We start from the raw sequence: 22054 nt of genomic DNA on the forward strand, positions 1-22054 counted from the left end.
TCTCTGTCTGTCTTTCTCTCTCTTGTTACCTGTTGCCTTGCACAAATAAATGCATTATTCACTCTTTTTAGTGTGATTGTACTCCAGGGTGAACGGGGGATCGGGTGCTCAGAGCACTGACAGGTCAACCGCTCTGATTAGGGTTGATTTTTTCCCCTTCCTTTTCTTACTCTCAAACTAGTCCCACCCATTGTATTCTAGTTCGTATACATTTTATGCTATTTATGATTGTGCCCAGTAGCATCACAGCATACAATTGAAAGCCTTAAATCGTGGTTGTGCTCAGTGACGCTGTAGCAACGAAAAAGAGTTTTGCTTGACCTCCAAATTGTTGTAATTATATGGTTATCAACATTATGAAAAGGTTATAAAAGTCTACATTTTCAGAAAACTCTGTGTTTATTGCGTATGTGTGTTTAAGTGTAATGTAGTAAAGCTGCGTGTGTGTGTGTGTGTGTGTGGGTGTGTGTGTGATGTTAGTTCACAAAGAAGTAGCGTTAACATTTGACTTGTATCTTGTGCAGTGTTTATTTCTGTGGCTGGGCATTGCTCTTGTGTGATATGAGGGCGATAGCAGTGGTAGATAAACACGTTTTTTGCTATTTAGCAAAAAGGAAGATACATACCTCCTCAACATCAGCACTTTTGGCTATTGGATGAGGCTGAAAAGTGTTCCTTGAGGTGTGGCTTCCAGATTGTCTGCTTTTATGATTGATGGGCCAGCATTTCATGTCCAGTTAGGCTCAATAAATATAAGGCAGATATGAGGAAAGTACACTGGATTTCATTTTATCACCATTACTATCACATAAAGTACTCTTGTGTCCATGATTTCCTGTAAAGTATCTAAATTAGAAATTCCTGAGGACATGCATGGGCAACATAATACTATATTTAGTGTGAGGGGCCACTAGCAGGATTTCCATTAGGTCCTTAACCAGTTTTGGATCCAGTTCAAAGGGTTGATTTGTTCAAAAACAAAACAAATTTTTCTTCCTATCCATGTAGTTTTTTATTTGCCATGTTTTGAGCTATATGCTGAGGGGACATCTAACATATTAGAGTAACAATATCATTGTATTTGATATGTACAGTTGTGTACTACACAGTTTTGTGTACTCCACAATTTTTATGTCTGGCGAATGTTGGCTCTATGCTCTATGTACTTTGGCTTTATCCTTGTATGTTAGTTGCCTGCAAGCATGACCTCAAAGTTCTATACTGACAGTGGTCATAAAAACTTTATTGGGTTATGCTGTAAATGTACACAGCTTACATTAATGATAGAGAGAGGAGGAGTAAGGAGAGAGTGAAAAGCGAAGAGGCAGAAAGAAAGAGAAACAGTGGTAAAGTGAAAGACATTTTATTTCCATGTATGATCCCTCCATGTTGCCTGTATGCAATGTGAGCTATGAAAATCCAATAAACCTGGCTGAACAATTGGTCCATATCCACAACGTTCCATTTCCGGGATTGCTCCAGTGCCACCGGAAATTTTGCCGGATGTCCCTCTTTTTGGCCGGATGTCCATTACCTTTCACTTTCTTTATGTTGGAATTTTAAAATCTGTTCAATTCATGCTCCTCAGATGGTTGCTGGGTAAATCCAGGCAACTAGCTAGACTATCTGTCCAATCTGAGTTGTCTGGCTAAAACAACTTTTGAACGTACACGTTTTACCAAAACAAGTTCCTTCCCAAGTATATTTTGCAGCAAAATCATGGCTATGTCTGGCGCTTGGCGCTGCCCATTACAAATAAGATTGTTGTGAAGAAATGCCAAAAAACCAGAGCACGTTTTTCTCCCATCTCAGAATTCTGGATTGGCCAGACAATTCATGTCTTGGCCAGCAATGCGAGACTACTGAACAATGGAAGCCAGAACAAGAAAAAAAAAATATCTGGTTCAATCATCCCTGTGAACAAGAGTGAGTCAGGGAGAGCAAAAAAGTAAGAAATAATAATTGTATCTGATCAAACTCTAACTTGTTTCTTAATCAAACTTTTTTCGATTGTTGTATGTTCTTACTGTTCTTATTAAATCTACCATAGTTTCATGTACTGTATGTCTTTGTGCAATGATCCACACATATTCAGCATGTGTTTGCACACCCGTATAGTATGCATATTTCCCATAATGAAAGTCAACAAGGCATCAACATAGAAGAAGTTATTTTAATTGACACCCAGGATGTGATGCTCTGCAACAGGTTGATGTGGCAATGCCACAATTGTTTCACTTGCTGCAGTACATTAAATAATTCACATGAAGCACATTTCCATAATTAAGACAATGCTAAATGTTCCCTTGCAAGTGTTGCTGACCCCAAATTCCCTTTGTATGAGAAAAACATGTTACCAGCAGAAAACCCTCAATGGCTATGTAGAAAAAAGTTTCACAAGCATCATAATAGGTGCCTGTCTCAGTCACCAATTCTGTTTAATCCCCATTACAACAAGTACTTCTGCTCTAGATGCAGCATTTTGCCGTATTACCATACCAGTGGGGTACTTCCTCTTTAAGGATGTAGTATCCAGGAAGAATTGGATTAGCACACTCTAACCAACTGGCTCATATCCTTTAATAAACCTACACCATCATCCCCTCAAGTGGGCGTGAGATTATCCACATTTTATCACATCCTGTTAAAACCGAAATTGCCTAGACGGCCAACATAAAATGCCAAACTGTGTTTGAGCTCTAAGCACTAATGTTATAGTTTATTTGATAGGCCAAGAGGATGAAGGAGGTCATTAAGTTTAACTGATCTTAAATATAACACCATAGACACTGGCCTTTGCTTTGACCCCTCCTCACTGCCAATTGTGTGTGTGCATGTGTCTGCTGTTCTGACCCCGCTGCACTATGCAACGGCCTCCATTACAAGCAGTAGAGGAGCTGCTATCTGAACTGAGGTTAGTCTTGTAATAGAGGTTAACTATGGGCATAAACATAGGCTCACCCAGTTGAGACTGATCCAGGAGACCCTTTAATCAAGCCCTGATGCTGCTCAGGTTAATAGAAATGTAAAAAACAGTGACCCCTTGCTTCATTTTATGTTCTCTCCACTTTATGTCAGGGTGAATTTAAATGTTCTTATCTCATTCTGAGCTTGTGGACATGGCACAGGCCCAGCCTGTGCAGCGTTGGAGTGTGTATTGAGAATAAAAACGCTGTTATCAACAGATGGAATGATTTTGTTTTCACTCTCTCCCCTCCATAGACCGCCTTTAACCTCAACCTCCCATCTGTAAAGAGAGTGCATTTTTTTGTACTCTTATAATTGATTCACAGCTGCAACAGGTTTGCTTTTTCCCCGGTTCCTCTGAGGAATACCGAGCATGGTCAGATTAGTCTACTCCTGTGTTTACCCCTTTCTATTATCAGAAACACAAGAAGCAACGCCTCCGCTGAAACGACCCAGCTATGATTAATTGATACATGGATACAGTATGGGCAACTCCATGTATGACTGCTTGTGCGATTTGTCTGTTTTTTAATACTTCATCTGAATCATTTCTCTTCAGTTTGTATGGTTCTCCTATGCCTCATTCCTGCACTGTGATGGTAATGCTACAATAGTATAACACCAGATAAAAGCCCCGTTCAGCTGATGTATGCAGCTCCCTTTGCGTTCTGTAGGAAGCAAAATATTATACAGAGAGAGCAGAAAAGGATAAAGAGAACAAGGGAGTGAAAGTGACTGATAACGGCAAAGCAGAGAGAGGAGAAGAGATAGAAAGAATGAAAACGATGAGAGAGGTTTCTGCTCCTATATCTTATCTGTATTCTTTGCTAGTGTTTCCCAGCAGAAACAGTGTGTCCAGGACTATAAACAGACTATTATCCTAGTGTTTATCACAGTACACATTACCGTTTGCCTCTGTCAGACTTACTGTAATGGAGTCGTTTGGTTTGATGGATGCCTCGGGCGTGGGATTCTATCTCTTGCTCCCGTTATACCTCTGTCTGCATCCCCTCACTGTGGAAATGTCTGTCTGCACATTCAGCATGGCCTGCGAGCACGGTGATTGAGGTTATGACCAATGTAAATGTACCATTTGGCACAGTGAATTGGAGGTGCAGAGGGCATGAGGAAATCAAGGGGAGGAGTGGAATCATCTACCTTACATTGCGTCTTAAAGCATATCCACGTTGAGAGGGAAGATGTTTGGCAAACGCACTTAATGTACTGTGAATAAATATATATGTGTGGAAATAAAATATGTGACTGTTGCAACTGTTTCGTTTGCTTGCATGTGGTGTCCCTTCTCACTGTATCTGAATGTACTGTGGGTGGATTTTATAGCTTCAGCAGGCGTTGTTACATTTGAGACGCATCTAGGGCTGTGTGGGTGTGTGTGTGTGTGTGTGTGGTGGTGGGGGGGGGGGGGTGTAATGAGGAGCTGAGGTGTGGGGAGGTGATCCAGGACATTGTCTCATTGCAGTAAAAGGTTTCTTACAGTTCCTGTAGGGTCACCTTCAGAAGCATGAACACTTCACAACCTTATAAAATGTTACTGCCTGTGTGCCCGCTTGTGAGCAGGACTTGGTGCGTGTCTCTTTCATGAATTATTTCTTTATTTATTAAGGCAATAGCTTGAATTTTTCCCAGCCAGCTGGGCGTAATCTTACTGCAGCGGATGTTGGAACCAGCAGGAAAGGATGGAGGCAGAGGCAGTCAGTAGAGACACAAGACAAAGATGAGTGTGGCATCCACACATCCCCCGTCTGTTTGCCTTCCCCATCTATCAGGCTGAAGGTGAATAGATAGATGGAGAGGCAGCGTTTAGCGCTGATATTATCCTAGAGAGAGGGTAGAAGAGGAACGAGTGGGGCGAGATAAGAGGTGTGGGGTGACAAAATAAGATCGGTTTGCTCTCGACTGAAACCTTCTCCATCTCTCAGTCCGTATGCTTGAGTCATGAATGAATACATTGCACCTGAGTGCCTGCATGTCGTGGTCACGCTCAGCCTAGGCTACATGTCCTTGGGGAGAAGATGAAAATCACACCTGAGATGAGTGTTACTCCAGCAGTTGACTCCACCTATACACATGTATGTACCTGTGTACACACATGTACATCAATCACACCCATGAGGGGCTGGTGTACACACTGCAAAAGCACTTTCTATGTGTGAAATGTGTAGTAAAACCTACTGTCTGTCATATTATTGCAACACAAAGCCTGGTATGAATGTTATTTATTATACTTTTAAGTCCACACACTTTTAATGCCTTTACTGAGCAGCTAAGTTACTCACAGTATTACCAGTGCAGGGTGGAGCTGGAGCAGAATGGCTCATTAGTTTAAGGTCAACTATCACTCTTGTCACTAATCTCTCTCTCCCTCTCTGTCTGTCTTCCTCACCCCTAACCTCTCCCCTCCCCCCTTCTCTCAAGTGTTCTCTAACTCACTTCATCACTAGTCACCAGCTGTCCTAGATTCTAAGCAGGCCAGGGATCACATTGTTTTAATTCAATTAAAATTGACATCAATCTGCATGTGACGAATGAAATTTACATCCCCCACAATTAATCTTGCCTGACCTACCCTACTCCACCCTTGCATACACCCCCTCAGTCTCCGGTTATCATCACTATCTAAGCGTGTAGGGCTGGTACAAGTTATCATTCTGTCTTTTAAAGCCTTTTGAAGTGTAGGTCAATAATTAAACAGTGTTTTCCAGTGGCTGGCAATGCATATCTGGAAAAAAAACATACCTGTATTGCATTTACCAGTGAATTTTAGTGACCTTTAAAGAATTTCTTATAATATACCGTTGGGATGGAATATTTAATGGCTTAATAAGTAAGTGACATTACTTATCAGATCAATCAATACGCCCAACTTCACCTCATTCATTTTACCATCTCCTGATGTCAAGAGCACTTTAGATTGATAGGCTGCTTTGCAATCTACAGTAAACGCCCTGTAATTACACAGAGAATTTGAAGTTCTAGTGTTGGTTACAAAGGCTGTACCTCACTGACCAATTCAAAAACCTAAAAACGATTATTGTTCAGGGCTCCAGACTGAGACCATTTTTTTAAGCAGAGAGGGTACCGTGCGTGTGTAACGGGACTAACGTCATCTACACACGCCGCTCACAGCGTCACATTCATTTTCCGACTGCATGTGATGTTGCACAGTAAGTGGTAATCCTCAGGCGAAGATCATCCATTTTGCTCGCTAAAGACTGTATATTGGGGAGGAAAAATGCTGGGTAGTAATAGCCGATAAGGAGTTAGCCTTAGCCTAGTCTATATCCTTGACATCGGGTGCTTTTTGTCTCTGGCTCCCTCATCGCTCAAAATTTCCCACACTGGTTGTTAGATAGTTAGGTTTTCCATGGAAATGCAAGCCCCTGGATATGATTTTTATTTCAGGCAGAGGAGCAAGAGAGACCTTGTTTGGGACTGAGGTAATAATATTGTTTTCATTGAGAATAATTTATTAAAAAAAAAAAAAATTCAAAATAATTTCTGATTTTTTTTTTAGGTAGTTACAGTGCTCCTAGCAAAGAAAATTAGTCTGGAGCCCTGTCGTTGCAGAAAGTCTGAAAGTCTATTCACACACTGGCACTCAAAAGTAGCCTTCCATCATCTGTATAACATTTAAAGGAAGGAGGAAATAAATAGATGTTTTACCAGATTCCACAAGTCTCCTGCAAATTCATAGAATTTATTCAAAGGCTATAGCACTTTGAATTCCTGCCTTTTGCTGCTTAAAATTTACAGTATTGAATATTACTAGGCTGTTTTTTTTTAAGTCGGCCAGTCAAACAATTTCATAAGTGCTGCCCTTATCAACCTGTTAAAACACTGCAGGTGTAAGCCCGCTGCTCACTGGGTCAGCAGTACATCCACAGTGGTGAATAGATATACAAAGCATTTTTGTCATGTATTCTCCTCCTGGTGTAAATCAGCTGTGTAAGTGCAGCATTTTGCTTTCAATCCTCTGTCACTGGAGAAGACACATCTAGGCTTTGGTGTGTGTGGTGTGGTGGTGTGGTGGTGTGTGTGGTGTGTGTGTGTGTGTGTGGTGTGTGTGTGTGTGTGTGTGTGTGTATTTCTCTCTCTCCCTCTCTATTATATACATTTGCTTCTGTTTTGGATCCATTTCTTGAGACCAAATTCTTTAGAACTGCACATGTTTTGCAGTGTATTTACCCTAAAAGAAACATTAGCGCTGCTCCTATAGTTTCAATTAATCACAACAGTAGCTTGTGTTGCATTAATTGCCTCAGTATGTGGTTTAATTTGAATGACTAGCACTGATGTTTCGAAAGTGAGGTTGCTGCTTACAGGATAACACCTTGTACCTAACATTGGGGGTTTTCCCCCTCATTCTCTGCTTCTCTTTCTTTCTTTCATTTGTTCGCTCATAAAGAAGTTACAATACTTGTTGGCCATGTTGACACAGATCATGTTATGGCCTTTGTTCCTCTGATCCCTGTGTTCCTTGCTGGCAGTCCACTGGTAATTGGACCCTTACATCCTGAATCACTTCTCCCTGCAGACATTGGCTTCTCCTTTTCTCTGCTCCAACATGCAGCGACCACCTAACTTTGGGTCTGTAGTTGCTGCCTCAACAGAATAAAGTTTGCTCTGTTATATTCAGAACATCTGCAGTATGTTTCTCATGACAGGATATGAAAAGGCTGAAGGTCAATTAGGGGGACCTAAATAACCCTCTCATTATAAAGTGTCCTTAAGAAAAGAGCGCTCCAGAAAACTCTCTCCGTCCAATTAAAAGATAAGAAGGTGACCATTAACAACCACAGGGGATAGTGACAGAACATAGAGATTGTCACACATTTGATCTCAGCCACAGAGCAACAATGGACACAGCAAGCCCGGAAGAGTCCAAATTAATGAAGGGTTACAATAAGAGTGTGTGAGCAGTGTGAGAGTGTGTGAGCGTCTGCATGCATTTTAGCATACACAGAGTATGTGGAGAAGTCTGGATATGCTTGTGATTTTTTTTTTCTTTCTGTTAACACAATATAAACTACAGAAAATAAAGCATGCAACTATACATAAGGGTTCAATTATGATAAAGGACATCCACCATCTTACTCTCACTCTGTGTGTGTTTGTTTCTCTGTATGCCCTCACCTCCATAGCTCTTTTCCCCGCTGGAGTTATGGTTCTTCATAAGGTTGATGCAACCCTCGCACCTTGTCACTCAATACTCTAAATCATACATATAATGTGCAGTCAAAGCCTCTCAGCCTTGAAGTGGAGACAAAGAGATATCTGTAAGACTGTGTTGAAGAGCCCTCCCAACTAACATTAACATGTCCCTATGTGTGTGTATAAGCACTGCTGTGCTGTAAATGCATGTCTGTGTATTTGTGTTATTCAGCCCACTCTCTTGAATATACAGTGTTTATGTCCTTCTATATCATAGTTATTTTGTACCCAACAGCGATGCCTTAGAGAATGTCGGTTATGTCAAAATGAGGGCTTTTTTTCAGTTCCTCCCAGTGAGTCCGTGACTAAACGCCTTAACTGTCATTACCATTTTGTGTTGCCACCACTTTCTCTGGTACACAATAGAAATGATGTCTTTACAGCAGAATTGCTGCTTCTCTTGCTTGCTCTTTCTCTCCTCATCTGGCATCCATGCACAGTTAGAAAGGCTGTCCATAAAGCCAGTGTCAGCATCTCAAATTTGTCTGTTTGTCTGGCTGTGTGTGTGTGTGTGTGTGTGTGTGTGTGTGTGTGTGTGTGTGTGTGTGTGTGTGTGTGTGTGTGTGTGTGTGTGTTGTGTGTGTGTGTGTGTGTGTGTGTGTGTGAATATAGTCTTTTGTCTGGACCTCTGCTTGTGCCCATGCCCACATATATGTTTGTGTGAGTATGTGTTTGTTTTAGTCCAGGTCTTTATATCTGCTGTATGTGCAAACCTGTGTGTGCACTGTATATACACTTCCATCCATGCATGCCGGCCAGTTGTGATAACTGCAAATTAATGTCACTGTTTCTGTTCCACCTGTTCCTCCATAAAGCCAATTGCCACTTTGGACACGGAGGTTTGTCCTCAGCCAAAGGAAAAAATAGTTTCTCTAAAGCAGAAGTTGCACCAAAAAATGTATGAGCTGATGTTGAGAGGTGCCAGCAGCACCCATATAGCAGTTTTCTTTGCTATAGCAGTGACTACAAGACGAGTGGCCGATGGTGTGGGCGAGATCATGTTGATGAGTGTTGCAACATTTAACTTACTGAAATTACACTCACTTTTCTGCCGAGCTACTGAGATGCTCAACAATAGGAAATGTCTCTTGTGACTCTGTTGTCTCCATGACCACCTCTGCTCCTTGCTGTGTCTAACTCAATATACAATACCTGCTTAACTTAATCATAGCTGTGTGGAACGCAGAAAAAGGTAAATTGTACATTGCTGGAAAAGGTTGAGTCAGCCTGTATTTCTGACTTGTCGGTTTGCTGCAGAATGATGTGTTTCAGGAGCACCATGCCGATTTTTCTCCTCCCATTTACTCCTATATCACCTATTTCTCCTCTCCTTCCCTCTCTGGTCTTTTTAATTTTACTCTCCTCCACCTGTCTCCCCTCCTCTCTTCTAACTTCTTTTGTTGTCGCTCAAAAAGATAAAAAGGAGAGACAGGTAATTACCGTGGGCGAGGGCTCTGTTCTCTCATTTTCTTTATATTCTCTACCACAAACCTCTTACCTTTCTTTCTTTCACCATATTGCTCTCTCTCCAGCTGTATCTGTAGTTATTTTTAAATTCCCTTTAATTACCCATTTTAGAGAGAATAGAGACACTACCATGCATTGTAGTTTCTCAAACATGTCCACACAACACTGTATAATAGTTTGAGTTTTATCTTGCTTCTATACCAGTGTGGCGCAGTGTGAGGGTTGGGTCCATTCCTCCAGTTGTTGTTTAGCAGTGCACTGAAGCAGGCTTTATGCTGATTAACTGCATCACATCTGATGGATTCCCAGCGACCTTTCCAACCCTCAATATAGCTCTGGGAGCCTTTCAGGGAAAAAAGGATTCCCTTTTTAATTAGTCAAGAATAGGAAATCTATTAGTGAAGGCAGAGAATGCTGAGTTCAGTTGGTGTTGAACTAACTACAGTCATCTTCACTGCCATTACTGTCTTCACAAGTAAACAACTGGTAATCTGTCTCTCTTACGTATCAAAAGAAAAAAACCTAGATAACCAATGCGTTTACTGGAATAATAATAATAATAATAATAATACATTTTATTTAACAGCGCCTTTCTAACACTCAAGGACGCTTTACAGAGAATAAAAGACAGATATAGGGAACATAAAAGTGTAAGTAGTAATAACAAAACAAATAAACAAAAAACAAAACAACAAACAAACAAACAAACACAAAACAGGAACAGTGTATTTACAGATAAGCGAGCTGGAACAGATGGGTTTTTAGTCTAGTTTGAACAGAGGAGAGAGTTGATGTTGCGGAGGTCGGGTGGAAGTGAGTTCCAGAGCTGGGGAGCAGAGCGGCTGAAGGCTCTGCTCCCCACGGTGATGAGTCGAGCATGGGGGACAGTGAGGTGGATAGAGGAGGAAGATCTGAGGGAGCGGGAGGGGACGGCAATGTGTAGGAGTTCTGATAGATATGGAGGGGCAAGGTTATGGATGGATGTAAAAGTGTGTGTGTGTGTGTGTGTGTGTGTGTGTGTTTGTGTGTGTGTGTGTGTGTGTGTGTGTGTGTGTGTGTGTGTGTGTGTGTGTGTGTGTGTGTTGTGTTTGGGTGTGTGTGTGTGTGTGTGTGTTTGTGTGGGGGGGGGGTTATATTGTGGGGTTAGCCAGATGTAATTAAGCCTAACTCTAGTACAATGCATCAAATAGTAACATTTATGTTTAAAATTGTACATGGTCCCTAATAAATAAAATTAATTCTAAAAATAAATAACCGTTGACCGTTATTTATTAAATAATTATTTAATAATAATTACTGATATAATATACTGAATAAATACTGTTTATTGATCCCAAGTGGGGAAATTACAATTTACATTCAGTTTGTCAGTAATCCCTACACACGGGTCTTAAATATACACACATGCCCAAGACCTATACATGCTCAAACGGAGAAATGCCAGAGTGAGTGGGCTGCCAGCTGGACCAGCGAGCTGAGCGGTTGGGGGGGGGTATGGTACAGACAACCCTCCGGTTCCAGACCAAACTCCCTACGGACTGAGCTACTGCCACCTCATAGGACCCTGGAAATGTCACTGCTCTTCACCTGAGAAAGTTGTGTTTTTGTAATTGGACAGTGCCACTGCTGTGCATTTGTGTTTTCAACTTTCACAAACTTTATGAACATTGAATGCCTGAAATGGCAGGTTCACTCAGATTGCACTACAAAACCACAGTTTTGTAGTTTAACAGTCGTGGAACAGGGCTAGTTACAGACATGTTTTCTTAGAGTTTACAAAAGAGACCCTCTAAAAGGATAGCAATTTTCTATATTTTTTCTGTGTTAAAAAATCTCATTAAAAAATGAATTTGAATTTATGAAAAAAACATAAATTGGCCATAAAGTTGCACTCCATTTAATGAACATTTAACATTGCCATTGAGTAAATTCCACATACAGTGTACTGGTATTGTAAATACTCACTAGCATACCAAGTGCGTAGTCATCCGTGGCAGAAAATAGTCCCCCAACAAATGCATTTTCGTTTTTGAATGTTTTGAATGTTTGCCAAAACCTTTAGTCACTAGCTTTTCTATCAGACATATAGCCTCTTTAATAAAGTTTTTCAAAGATTTCCTTTGTCTTAACAAGGAACAAATAGGCTTAGGGCTGAGAGCCAATGACAAGTTAGGAAAGTCAGAAATTATTGAAAGACATTGTTGGTTTTAGGCTTTTCAAGGGATTTGTTGACAATCATGAAAACAACAGCCTTATCCTTTGATGGTGGCATGTGTTGTTCCTATTGCACACACATAAACAGTCAAGTGTATGCACACAAATACCTACACTCTGTCATGTAATAAGTAAGCACTACACACACATTCTTAAATCCTAATACCCGTCTCTGGTTCCCATGTAGAGTATTCTACACTGTATGATGTGTAAGGCTCTATGACTTTCATAAATAACAGAGCAGTGAGGTCTTCTTCATAATCATCTTGTATTTATGTTTGAGGAACAAACTGAACGACTGGAGAAGAGAGCTTCAGTGCCACAGCATTGCTTCTGACCCAACCACTCACTACCCAGTCTCAGTGTTTATTATTTTCATGGTTAAGACAACCCGTTAAATATTTAATACAGGGGCCGACATTTTCACTGGGAAATGTTTGTTGAATGATTTATTCATCTTGCTTGTGGAGAGGAATATTTGTTCAACAATCAGCTGTGGTTCATGTAAGGATGGCCTTATTTATGCACAATTTCCAAAGATTTTCTTCACTTGATTGAATGCTTCTTTATGTGGGATGTGTGTGTTTTTCGGCACCGTGACCCATCGAATTCAGGAAGCAGATACAGACAGGACCTCACAGAGTGTCTTCCTAAATGCTTTGCTGTGCAATTCTGCACACTCTTCCACACCCCTTTGTCTCATGGCATCTGGCGCGTCTCACTGGGATAACATGTTACATAATTAGCACCAAATCAACACTCAATTAGACAACCAGTGTTGAGAGGGTGGGGACAGGCTGTCTTCTGAGGCTTTAAAAATCAAATAAGAGCCTCAAACACCACCTGTATGTCAGTTGCAGATAAACTTATATCTAATGCCTTTTTGGTCCATGTATACAATATCCTGTTACAATGATTAAAGGAGAATGTTGTAGCTTGGCTACAATGTTTAGGAATCCCCGGCGGAAAGAAGGATATGGGTTGAAGTGTTCCAATAAGATGTGCTTTATGTTGTTTCAGCAAAAAGTTTTGATTTATAAATTGAGCCTCTACAAAGCTGGGTATTTTGTGATAATTGTGCTTCTTTTGAGAATAAATGATGAAGAAAAAGTGAGAACATTTTGATAAAGTTTAACTTTAAAGTGTTATTTTGCAGATCCATCAGCAAGATTGTTCTGTGTTATTAGGCCAAACTAAGACTTTAGTTTGGTTAGTCAGGCATGTTTTATATTCATGTCAATTTTCTCCCCGGACTCCCTCAAGCAAAATATTACAAAGAAACTGAATTAACATCCGATCAACATGGCTAGAAATTCTTGTTGTCCCAGTTTATTTCTGAATCATGCAGTCATGTCTTTACATTTCATTTGTGTCTCAATGTCTTTACAAACTTGTTTTTCTCATAACTTTTACAGCCTTTCTCTGCATCTTCTTCTCTCAGCCGTCAATCATCTCCTTCTCTCTCCTCACTCTGACTTCCTCGGTTTTGTCCCCTACCTCTCTGTTTTGCCCCTACACTACAGGACACACACATCCACACCTCTGGTGGGATGGGGCTCTTTATTTCATTAACAGCCGCTTGCACGCTAAAATTCATTATGCCAACCTTCTGTTCTTGTGCACCCAAGCATGCCAGCTAACGTGCGGAACAAATTTTTTTCCCCCTCTCTTCACCCTTACTCCCTCTCTCTCCTCCCCCACTCCTGCTAATAAGTATGTTTAGGATGTGATTCACCTGCATCAAAGGCTCCCTGTGAAGATGCCCGCTTTGTATCGCTGGTCCATGATTAGTCATTACTGTCAAACTCTCTGTGTTTCCCTCTTCTGCTATGCTTTGAAGCTAACAGGTGGTTGTATCCAAAATGCAAAAAACACAGATATCGTAACATCCTCTCATTTCTCCTGGCTCTTAGATAATGTGGTAGTACAACGCTGATGGTGCTTCTTTGTGAAACATAACTGTATGGAGTGGCCGCCTACTATTCACTTTTTTATTCCCTTTTATCCGAGCTGACTGTGACACAAATTTCACATCGGGTTCTGTGTGAATTAAACATGCACAAAAGGATGTTAAGATGGCTATTACTATTTGTCTACTGCATAAGGTGTATAAGTTTAGGAGAAAGTCCTGAGTCTTCATATGTCATCATTAATGGCTAAGTCCAGCATGTTTGCTGTGGGGCTGATGCTTTATTGGATCAAATGTTGCAATTAGTTGATTTGTTTGTTTGTTAGTGCAGGTTCAGAATTTATCTTATTACAGTCGGTTAATGCACTCACTCCTCTGGTCCATACTGAATGTTGAGTGATCCTTTAAAAAAATTCTGATCAAAAAATTAATGAAGCAATGATGTAACCTTAGCCACCTCCACAGAGACTGCCTTAAAGAACTGCCCAGATTTAACAATGCCACCTACCCTGTTGCCATGGAAATTGATAGGGTGGCAACTTGGGTTCAGTTGTGTTGTGACAAGTTATTCCACGTGGAATGAAAAGAGGCTTTGTTTTGAAGTGGTGGCTTAGGAGGACTTTTTGGCCCTCTGGGACTTGCCTTATTTATGAGACACACTGCCATGGAACAAAACAGCCAAACATGACTGCCTCTCAGACCTCATGTCTCTAGTGCTTTTTTCCCCAGTGCCAGGGCTATGTCCATATAGTATATCACTTTTAGTCCATTTGTGTGTTTTTTCCAAATACAATAGTCCAAGACAGCAATAGAGTCCTAGACTCTGACTTGTGACTCGACTCGAACACAGATGACTGTGACTTGGAGTTGGACTAGAGGATTTATTAAACAGGACTCGGAAGTGGGATGAAGTTTCTGACTACTTGTAAGTGTAATAGGCAGTGATGGAATACTTGAGTCCTGGACTCTGACTCAAGTTGCTATTCTCCACACTTGTGACTCAACTTGGACTCAAACCCAGGTAATGACACAGATTTGACTCAGACTATACTTTGGTGACTCGGACTTGGACTCAAACACTGGGGATTCAAGATACAGACTCTATTGTTGGTGATTCAACTACAACACTGAGCCAGACAGATTGTAGTTAAGTGAGCTGAATAAAATATTAGATGATTGACACATGTAATCACTACATTTTGGGGTTTTCAGAATGACAATGATAGGGCCAAATAAGATGTTACCATTAAAGTAAAGCTCATTGCAAGGTGATACATACTACTTGTTTCTCTGTTCACATCTTATGCTATTTTTCCCTCTTGTTTGTCCCTCTTGGTTTCTTCTTTCTACTTGCCTTTCCGCACTACTTTTCCTGATATTACACTTTGCCTCTTTCACAAATACGTACATTGCCTGTTTTTTTTGTTTCTGGTCAGGAAGTACTGTGATATAGTGTGTGTGTGTGTGTGTGTGTGTGTGTGTGTGTAGAGAGAGAGAGAGAGAGAGAGAGAGGGAGGGAGAGGCTTTCTTTAGCAATCAATCAGCTCATATACTTTTATTAGCTTAGGATCCAATGTTAAATACTGGCAAGAGTGGCGGATGGTCTAGTCTTGTGCATGGATGCACTTGTGTTGCTTTGATGCACCCACAAATAAATGTGGAGTCTGATTTTTGCGTAAAATCTATTACTGTACATACTTAAGTTATTATGTTAAATGAAGAAGAGCAGAAAAGGAATGTAGGGCAGAATGCCACAAATTGTGATCCTGGGATTTAAAGCTGCAGTAGGGAGTTCTGAGAAACGTGGACTTAGCCTAAAATTTGAACGAGCACAACTACAGGTCCCTCCCCCTTGCTCTCTGCTGCGCTACAGCCCCCCCTCCACAGCTCCTCCCCCACAGCGGGCCTGCCGTGAACGCGCAGGCTAGTAAGCAGGCCACCGATGCTTTCCACATCCTCATGGACAATACAGGGGATTTACTCTGAGTAGGGTATAGCTTATATAAAAAAATTGCTTATTTAAAATATTTCTATTAAAAGTTTTGTAAATTTTTTCAATGAAGGGTTTAAAATGATTTTTTATGTAATCGCTCATTTGTGACAACAAAAGTAGCACTTTACACAATACATTACGAATTACCTTTTGGATCTAAACTTTCAGTAGGAATGATGAATCAGTGAGGAAGCTCAATAAGCCAAGGAATAACATCTTAGAAATATGTCTTTGGTTTTATTTTGCATATGGGTAAAATAAATCAGCTTTTTCAGAAAAGTACTCCTGCACAAGGAAATACTGAACATTTTGATTTGGACTGAAGACGATTCCTTCACGTGCCTCTGTGTCCGGGGCCATGTCTGACCTGTTGAAGGAGCACAAAGAATTTGTGTCAGACATTTGATTTACAAATTACATCCTGAGGGGGAAGAAAACGTGTTTAAAAATAATCAAAAGTAGAATTCTGCATTGCCAAACTTCGACAGGGACAGCGCACAATTAAAGTTGTTTAACCATAGCTACATTTGTTGTGATTGACAAAAAAACATTTTGGCTTACTAATTGTAGGTATCGAAACAATATTGCTTATACGGAGGGTGAAGGAGTTAGCAAGTAAAGTTAATCTTCACCTGCTACAACATTCCTGCTGTGCCACAAGCTAACAAGCTAACTGTTAGACTTAGCAACAAGCTACAGAGTAAACTGAGATTTGCGCTATCACCAGTGTACTGAAAGTGTACTGTAACCATCGATATCTTAGTTGTGTAGTTCTTAAAAAATGAAATAAATCAAGCAGGGATACTTACATGTCAAGCAGAAATGTGGCTAACGCTAGCTCTGAATCCGTGTTGAATCCTTCTAGGAGGCATAGCTTCCTCCACCTCTGAAAAGCCGCTTCGATGTTGACCCTCGCTTTATTTCGGGCTCGGTTTAATTCTTAAGCTCGCTTTTTGTCATCGGTCTTCTTCTGTTTGCCCGTCTTTGTTTTCTGAGCAGGTGTCACTCGAGAAATTGGCAGTTTTCCTGAAAAGTTATTTCTCCGCGATTAGCACAACTGCAGCACACTGGCAATCTTGAGCTTGAACACGGCACGCGCTGTGCGGGGGAGGGGTATGAGCGGCGCGTACACGAGAGTGATTGACACTGCTAAGACAGTCCTCCTTGCTCTGATTGGCTGTTTCTGACCGGGAGCGGTGTATTTCTGCTAGTGGCAGTAAGAGGACAGAGAGGAGCCCAGGACTTGATTTTTTTCACAGATTATCTGTCTCATATTCTACTGTCAGGACATAGTGACAGTTTTAACAAATATGTAAAAAATACATTTTTACAAAGTTACCTACTGAAGCTTTAATTGGAAATCTCGCCAAAATCTTCTCTATTTTCCCAGGAATTTCTGCAGGGTACCCGGGCTTTTTTATGCATCTATATATTTGCAACAAAGCACATACTGCCTATGCAAATAAGAGTTATACAGGAAAAAAGAAGTACCCATGTACAACATATATACAGGGTACTGAACAAAGTAGGCGATAAAGTAAATTAATACACATAAAATAAAATTAAAATAAAGTATCAATTCTAAAAAAAACTACATACTTAGAGGTGCGAATAAAGGAAGTCTGTAAATGTATTTTTTGCACTTGCTGCCCCGAGACTCTGGAACAAGTTACCCCCTGATATTTGTACTATTACAGATGTGGCTTTTTTTAGGTCCAAACTCAAAACATATCTGTTTAGTCTGGCTTTCAATACGTGGCAGAGGTGTGACAATTTCATTCTTTTGTTTCTTTGTAACCTTTTTTTGATTTTACTGTTTTCTATGGTCACTCATTTTATTGTATGATATAATTTTTCTGGTTCTGATGTTAAGCACTTTGGATACCTGCTGGTTGCTGTAAAGTGCTATATAAATACATTTTGATTTTGATTGATTTGATGTATAAATATAGGCTAATTATTATAGCTCTTATCATTATAGTCCAGTATGCTGAGAGCTCAAACAGTGGAGCAGGGTTAGTTATGGAGGATGCGGTTCCTACTTAATTTTTGAGAAGAGTTTTAAGCCTTTCAAAATAAAACACCAAAGCATCCCATCTCTTATGAAATTTGTCTAATGGAATATTTCATCTTATAAAAAAAAAAAAAGCAAATTAGTAGCCTCTGTGAGTGTTAGGGGCAAGGTCCCCTGATCCAGGGAATGTTAAAATATTTCAAGGAGATGAGGAGCTAGCTAGGAAGAAACTGTTTTGTAAAACCCTGGCTTTAAACATGTGTGTTTACTGAAGACTGTCATATGAGATAACGCCCAAACCTCTACACGCCACTGTTGTAGCCAAATACTGAAGTCTGACCTTGCCTGTTGTAACAGTTTATAGCTGCTATGGTTCAATCCAGTTTTCTTGCTAAAATGGCAGCTTACCTTTCAGCTGTGCAGCAACATATTTTTTATAAAAGCACACAAATCAGTAGATGCAAAGTGTACTTGCAGCCTAACAAGAGGCCTAATCTGTAACCAAGATCACAGTGTTAGAGCAGCGTGCATTAGGTGGAGCATGGAGCACAGAAAATAGCCCTAACATAACAACTAATCAATGATCTTGTGCCTCAATCCATCAAAAAAATGGCTTCACGTGACAGATGTTCCTTCCCTGTAATAGCCTAAGGTCAGCACTAAAAGATGATGTGGAAAACATTGGAGGTTGAAAAAAACACATTGTTTCATCAAAGATAGTGTGCCCACTGCATCACTTTATAGCCTAAAAGTGTTTTAAAAAATCAGTATATATCTTTTACTACAGACTAAGACCACATTTACATAGTCAATTGGTACTACTATCCTTTTAATATGAAAAACACAACACTAAGAGAACATGGCATTGACTGTCAGCTCGTCAGCTTGCTGCTAAATGGCCTCTCCTATAGCTGCCTGGTCCAAAATCCCACTGTCATAATGAGAAATTAGGAGTCAGTTCCATAAAGGAAGTGCAGGAGGAAGTGATGGATTCGGTCCAGATGGTCACCATGGCAGGCAGGACAGCAGGAGCTCTGTTAACACTTTTTAAGCACTATGAAAACTGTTACAATACTAACAATAAACCCCATCTCTCTTCACTATATGGTGTTTATTGTGTTTAGCCACATTTGTCTCCTAACAATGTCATCAGGGTATGACAGAATCATTAACAAATAATAGACTCTACATGCCTATGGCAGATTTGTGGTTTACTGGGGAATTGCAATCTGAACCTTTTAGCAAATGCGGTAGCAATCATAGCCAAAAAGGTCAGTATTAAAATTACATTTGTAATTCCCCTTAATAATTAAACGATGCAAGAAACTTTCTGTACACATGTGCAGTTACAATGCAAAGAAATGGTGCGTCTGACACATGTCCGAAGAACGGCTGTGTCCATGCTTCTACGTCAAGGAGTAGAGGAATGCCATGATGGAGGCCTTCCCATTCACTCCAGGATCAGCAGAGTCTAATGGCTTCTCATCAATTCCTCCTGTCTGGGGAAGTGTGTGTCATGACTCCTGTAACTACTTCTGACAAGAGTGATGAAGTACTTGTTAAAGTTGTTAGATTTTGCTGTAGTTTGAGACCTTTAGATATAAATCTGTGTAGAAGGAGATGGACAGAGACAGTGAGTGAGGGGCAAACACAGGAGGGGATGAATGAGAAGGCAAGACAAAGAGTGACAGATCAAAGAGAGAGAGAGAGAGAGAGGCTAATGATCTCCATCTGTCTAAGAAGGCTGGGAGAGAAGAGCATAGTTTGGATTTTGGAATAAGGGGAAACAAACAAACAGGATTTTCTGATTACACCCTGGCACTGTGTTATGTGACTGGCTTAATTTGAGTCAGCTGGTAAAAAGTAGCTAAGAGACCGTTTAGACCATGACTTGTGTCATGCTCTTAATTGCTGCTCTTCCATAAGAGAGCTATTTTGGTATGTAGCTTTTCAGATGTGTGTACAGTATCTATCTTAATTTATGCTTGTGTATTGTGTTCCTTTTATTACTGGACACATGCCAATGAACCTGAAACAGTTGCGCTCGCGCGCGCACACACAACATATAGAGAAATATTATATACGGAATAACAGGTTGCAGGAAAGATGTGGTGTCTTGCAACAACACAAATATAAAGTAAAGCCACCCTCAGCAATCCTACTCCCTGCAAGCGTGAGTGTCTAGAAATGAAGATTACTCAAATGCGTCTTGCACACTGTCTACTGTATACACACCTGTCCAGAAACACAAACTTTAGGAATATAAACTCAAGATGTAGTACATAGTCTGTCCGATTCTACGCAGAACTTAAGCATGTTATTTGAATCCATTTTAGATTATAAGCATGGAGCTGCATTGCAATGACTCCATCAGGTAGAGCTCTTTGCATTTATTTAGGTACTGCATTTTAACTGAAGGCTGACATACCATTTTAAGCAAAATAATTCAGTGTTTCATTTGAAAAATACAAAGTGTTATTTCAGTGGTGTAATGCACACCATGCATATTATGAAATGTGTCACACACGCCTTCTGTCCCTTTGTGTTGTCAAACTGTTCAATAAAGGCAAAATGCACAAGGTAATCTAATATACATTTCAAGACTCCTTACGCTTTTAAGTTAATTTTGTATGTGTACATTTGTCACAGGGTTATTATACACAGATGAGAATTAACAGTGGATTATGTGAACTGCTGAGGTTGCCGTGGAGACGGGTCAAAGGGAGCTGATGGAGCAGATGGCAGTGAGGTGACCCTGCAGACCGCCTGTCTGTTCCTCTGTTTCTTCATGTAAATCTCAGCCCTATATGTGTCACCTCAGGTATAGCCTACTGGTGCTACCAGTGTGTTTACACACCTGGTATAAAAAAGGAAACACATACAGACACCCTTCCAGTAGGATTGTACACTGTATATGCTGGTTGTAATATGCCAGGACTGTGTTAATCCTGTGGCTCAGGTGTGTGTCCACCTGCTTTCGCTCTTTCCTGCAATTGACTGGGCTAGCCTTGTCCTCTTGCTCCGACCGAGTAACAGAATGGACACCAGACTACCAGGGCTTCCCTCTGAATTACCCACGGAGATTGGCACTGATTAGAGAGTTAATCCTCTTTCATTGCCTACAGTCAGACTTGCTAGAGGATGTTTTTGATGGTCAGAATCTGCCTTGACTTTGTGGAGCGTTACCCTGTCAATTCCCCCCTGTGGCTATCTGCATAAGCTCCACACAGGTGTATTTATTGGACATTTTACTCTTTTATTTAGCAGGAATGGCTTCTTTATCGCTACCCCACCGCTGGGTTCTGTTATCTGAGGCTGACAGGAAGGTGTTTGTACTGTATGAGTGTGTTGTGTATGCCTGTTAGACTGTGCATTTGCAACAATCAGGAGCCTGCGTATGCCACAAGACCACGCGCAAATGTGTGTGTGTATGCTACACCAGGTAGCCAGAATGTGTGCTGGTGTTGCACACTAGCAGACAGCACAACACATTGTCTGTGAGCTGAGCCCTAATGGAAGAAAAGTATAGTGTACACTCTACCCATTGGGGAACATAAAAGTTCACAATGATAGTATCCAAGATACACTGTACAGAAACACACACACTATACATGCTGCCAGAGAGAGGGACATAAACTGTGACGAGTGTGTTGGAAAAGATGTCCCAATGGTTAACACTGCGGTCTCACAGCAAGAAGGTTCTGGGTTTGAATCCAGGTTGTTCTGGGCTTTTCGGTATGGAGTTTGTATGTTTTCCCCTTGTTTACATTGGTTTTCTCCAGGGGTGCTCCCCCACCATCAAAAAACATGTACTAGGTTCTTCAGTCAGTGCCATTGATCGAGGCACTGCTCCTTTGAGGGATGGGTAAAATGCAGAGAATGAATTTAGCTACATGTATGTGGATGTGACAATAAAGTACCTTTAAGAAGCCAAGAAAAGGACTGCAAGGTTTACTGAAAGGTAAAAAAGAGTGTGGTGGTGCCAATTCTGGGACAGTGTCAAAATGATGAAAGAATGACTATGCGGGAGAAAGGGTGATGCATCTTAATGAGATAGAATGAAAGAACATATTGCTCTGTGCTACAATGAAAGAAGTTAAGAACCAAGCAGAGACAGATGAAAAGGGCACAAAGCGACTGTGCTAAGCTACTCCCACACAGATTGTTGATATGTCGATACTTCATCACCGGTATGGTTGAGGCTGGAGTCTAGCAGACTTTGACAGTAAACACAAGGATCTTCTTGCCATCAAGTTCT

The 22054-nt window shown here is 40.7% G+C and overlaps 1 protein-coding gene and 1 long non-coding RNA gene across 2 annotated transcripts in view; both read left to right on the plus strand.

Moving 5' to 3' along the window:
• Positions 1-22054, plus strand: part of il1rapl1a (interleukin 1 receptor accessory protein-like 1a) — a 90276-nt gene that overhangs the window by 14480 nt on the left and 53742 nt on the right. The gene's annotated exons all lie outside the window — the stretch shown is intronic.
• Positions 1253-21721, plus strand: LOC116697817 (uncharacterized). The gene is made up of 3 exons (XR_004334050.1): positions 1253-1263; positions 4345-4350; positions 21640-21721. It is a non-coding gene; the product is annotated as an uncharacterized LOC116697817 (long non-coding RNA).

The sequence above is a fragment of the Etheostoma spectabile genome, chromosome 11, assembly GCF_008692095.1.
Source record: "Etheostoma spectabile isolate EspeVRDwgs_2016 chromosome 11, UIUC_Espe_1.0, whole genome shotgun sequence".
NCBI classification, from domain to species: Eukaryota; Metazoa; Chordata; class Actinopteri; order Perciformes; family Percidae; genus Etheostoma; species Etheostoma spectabile.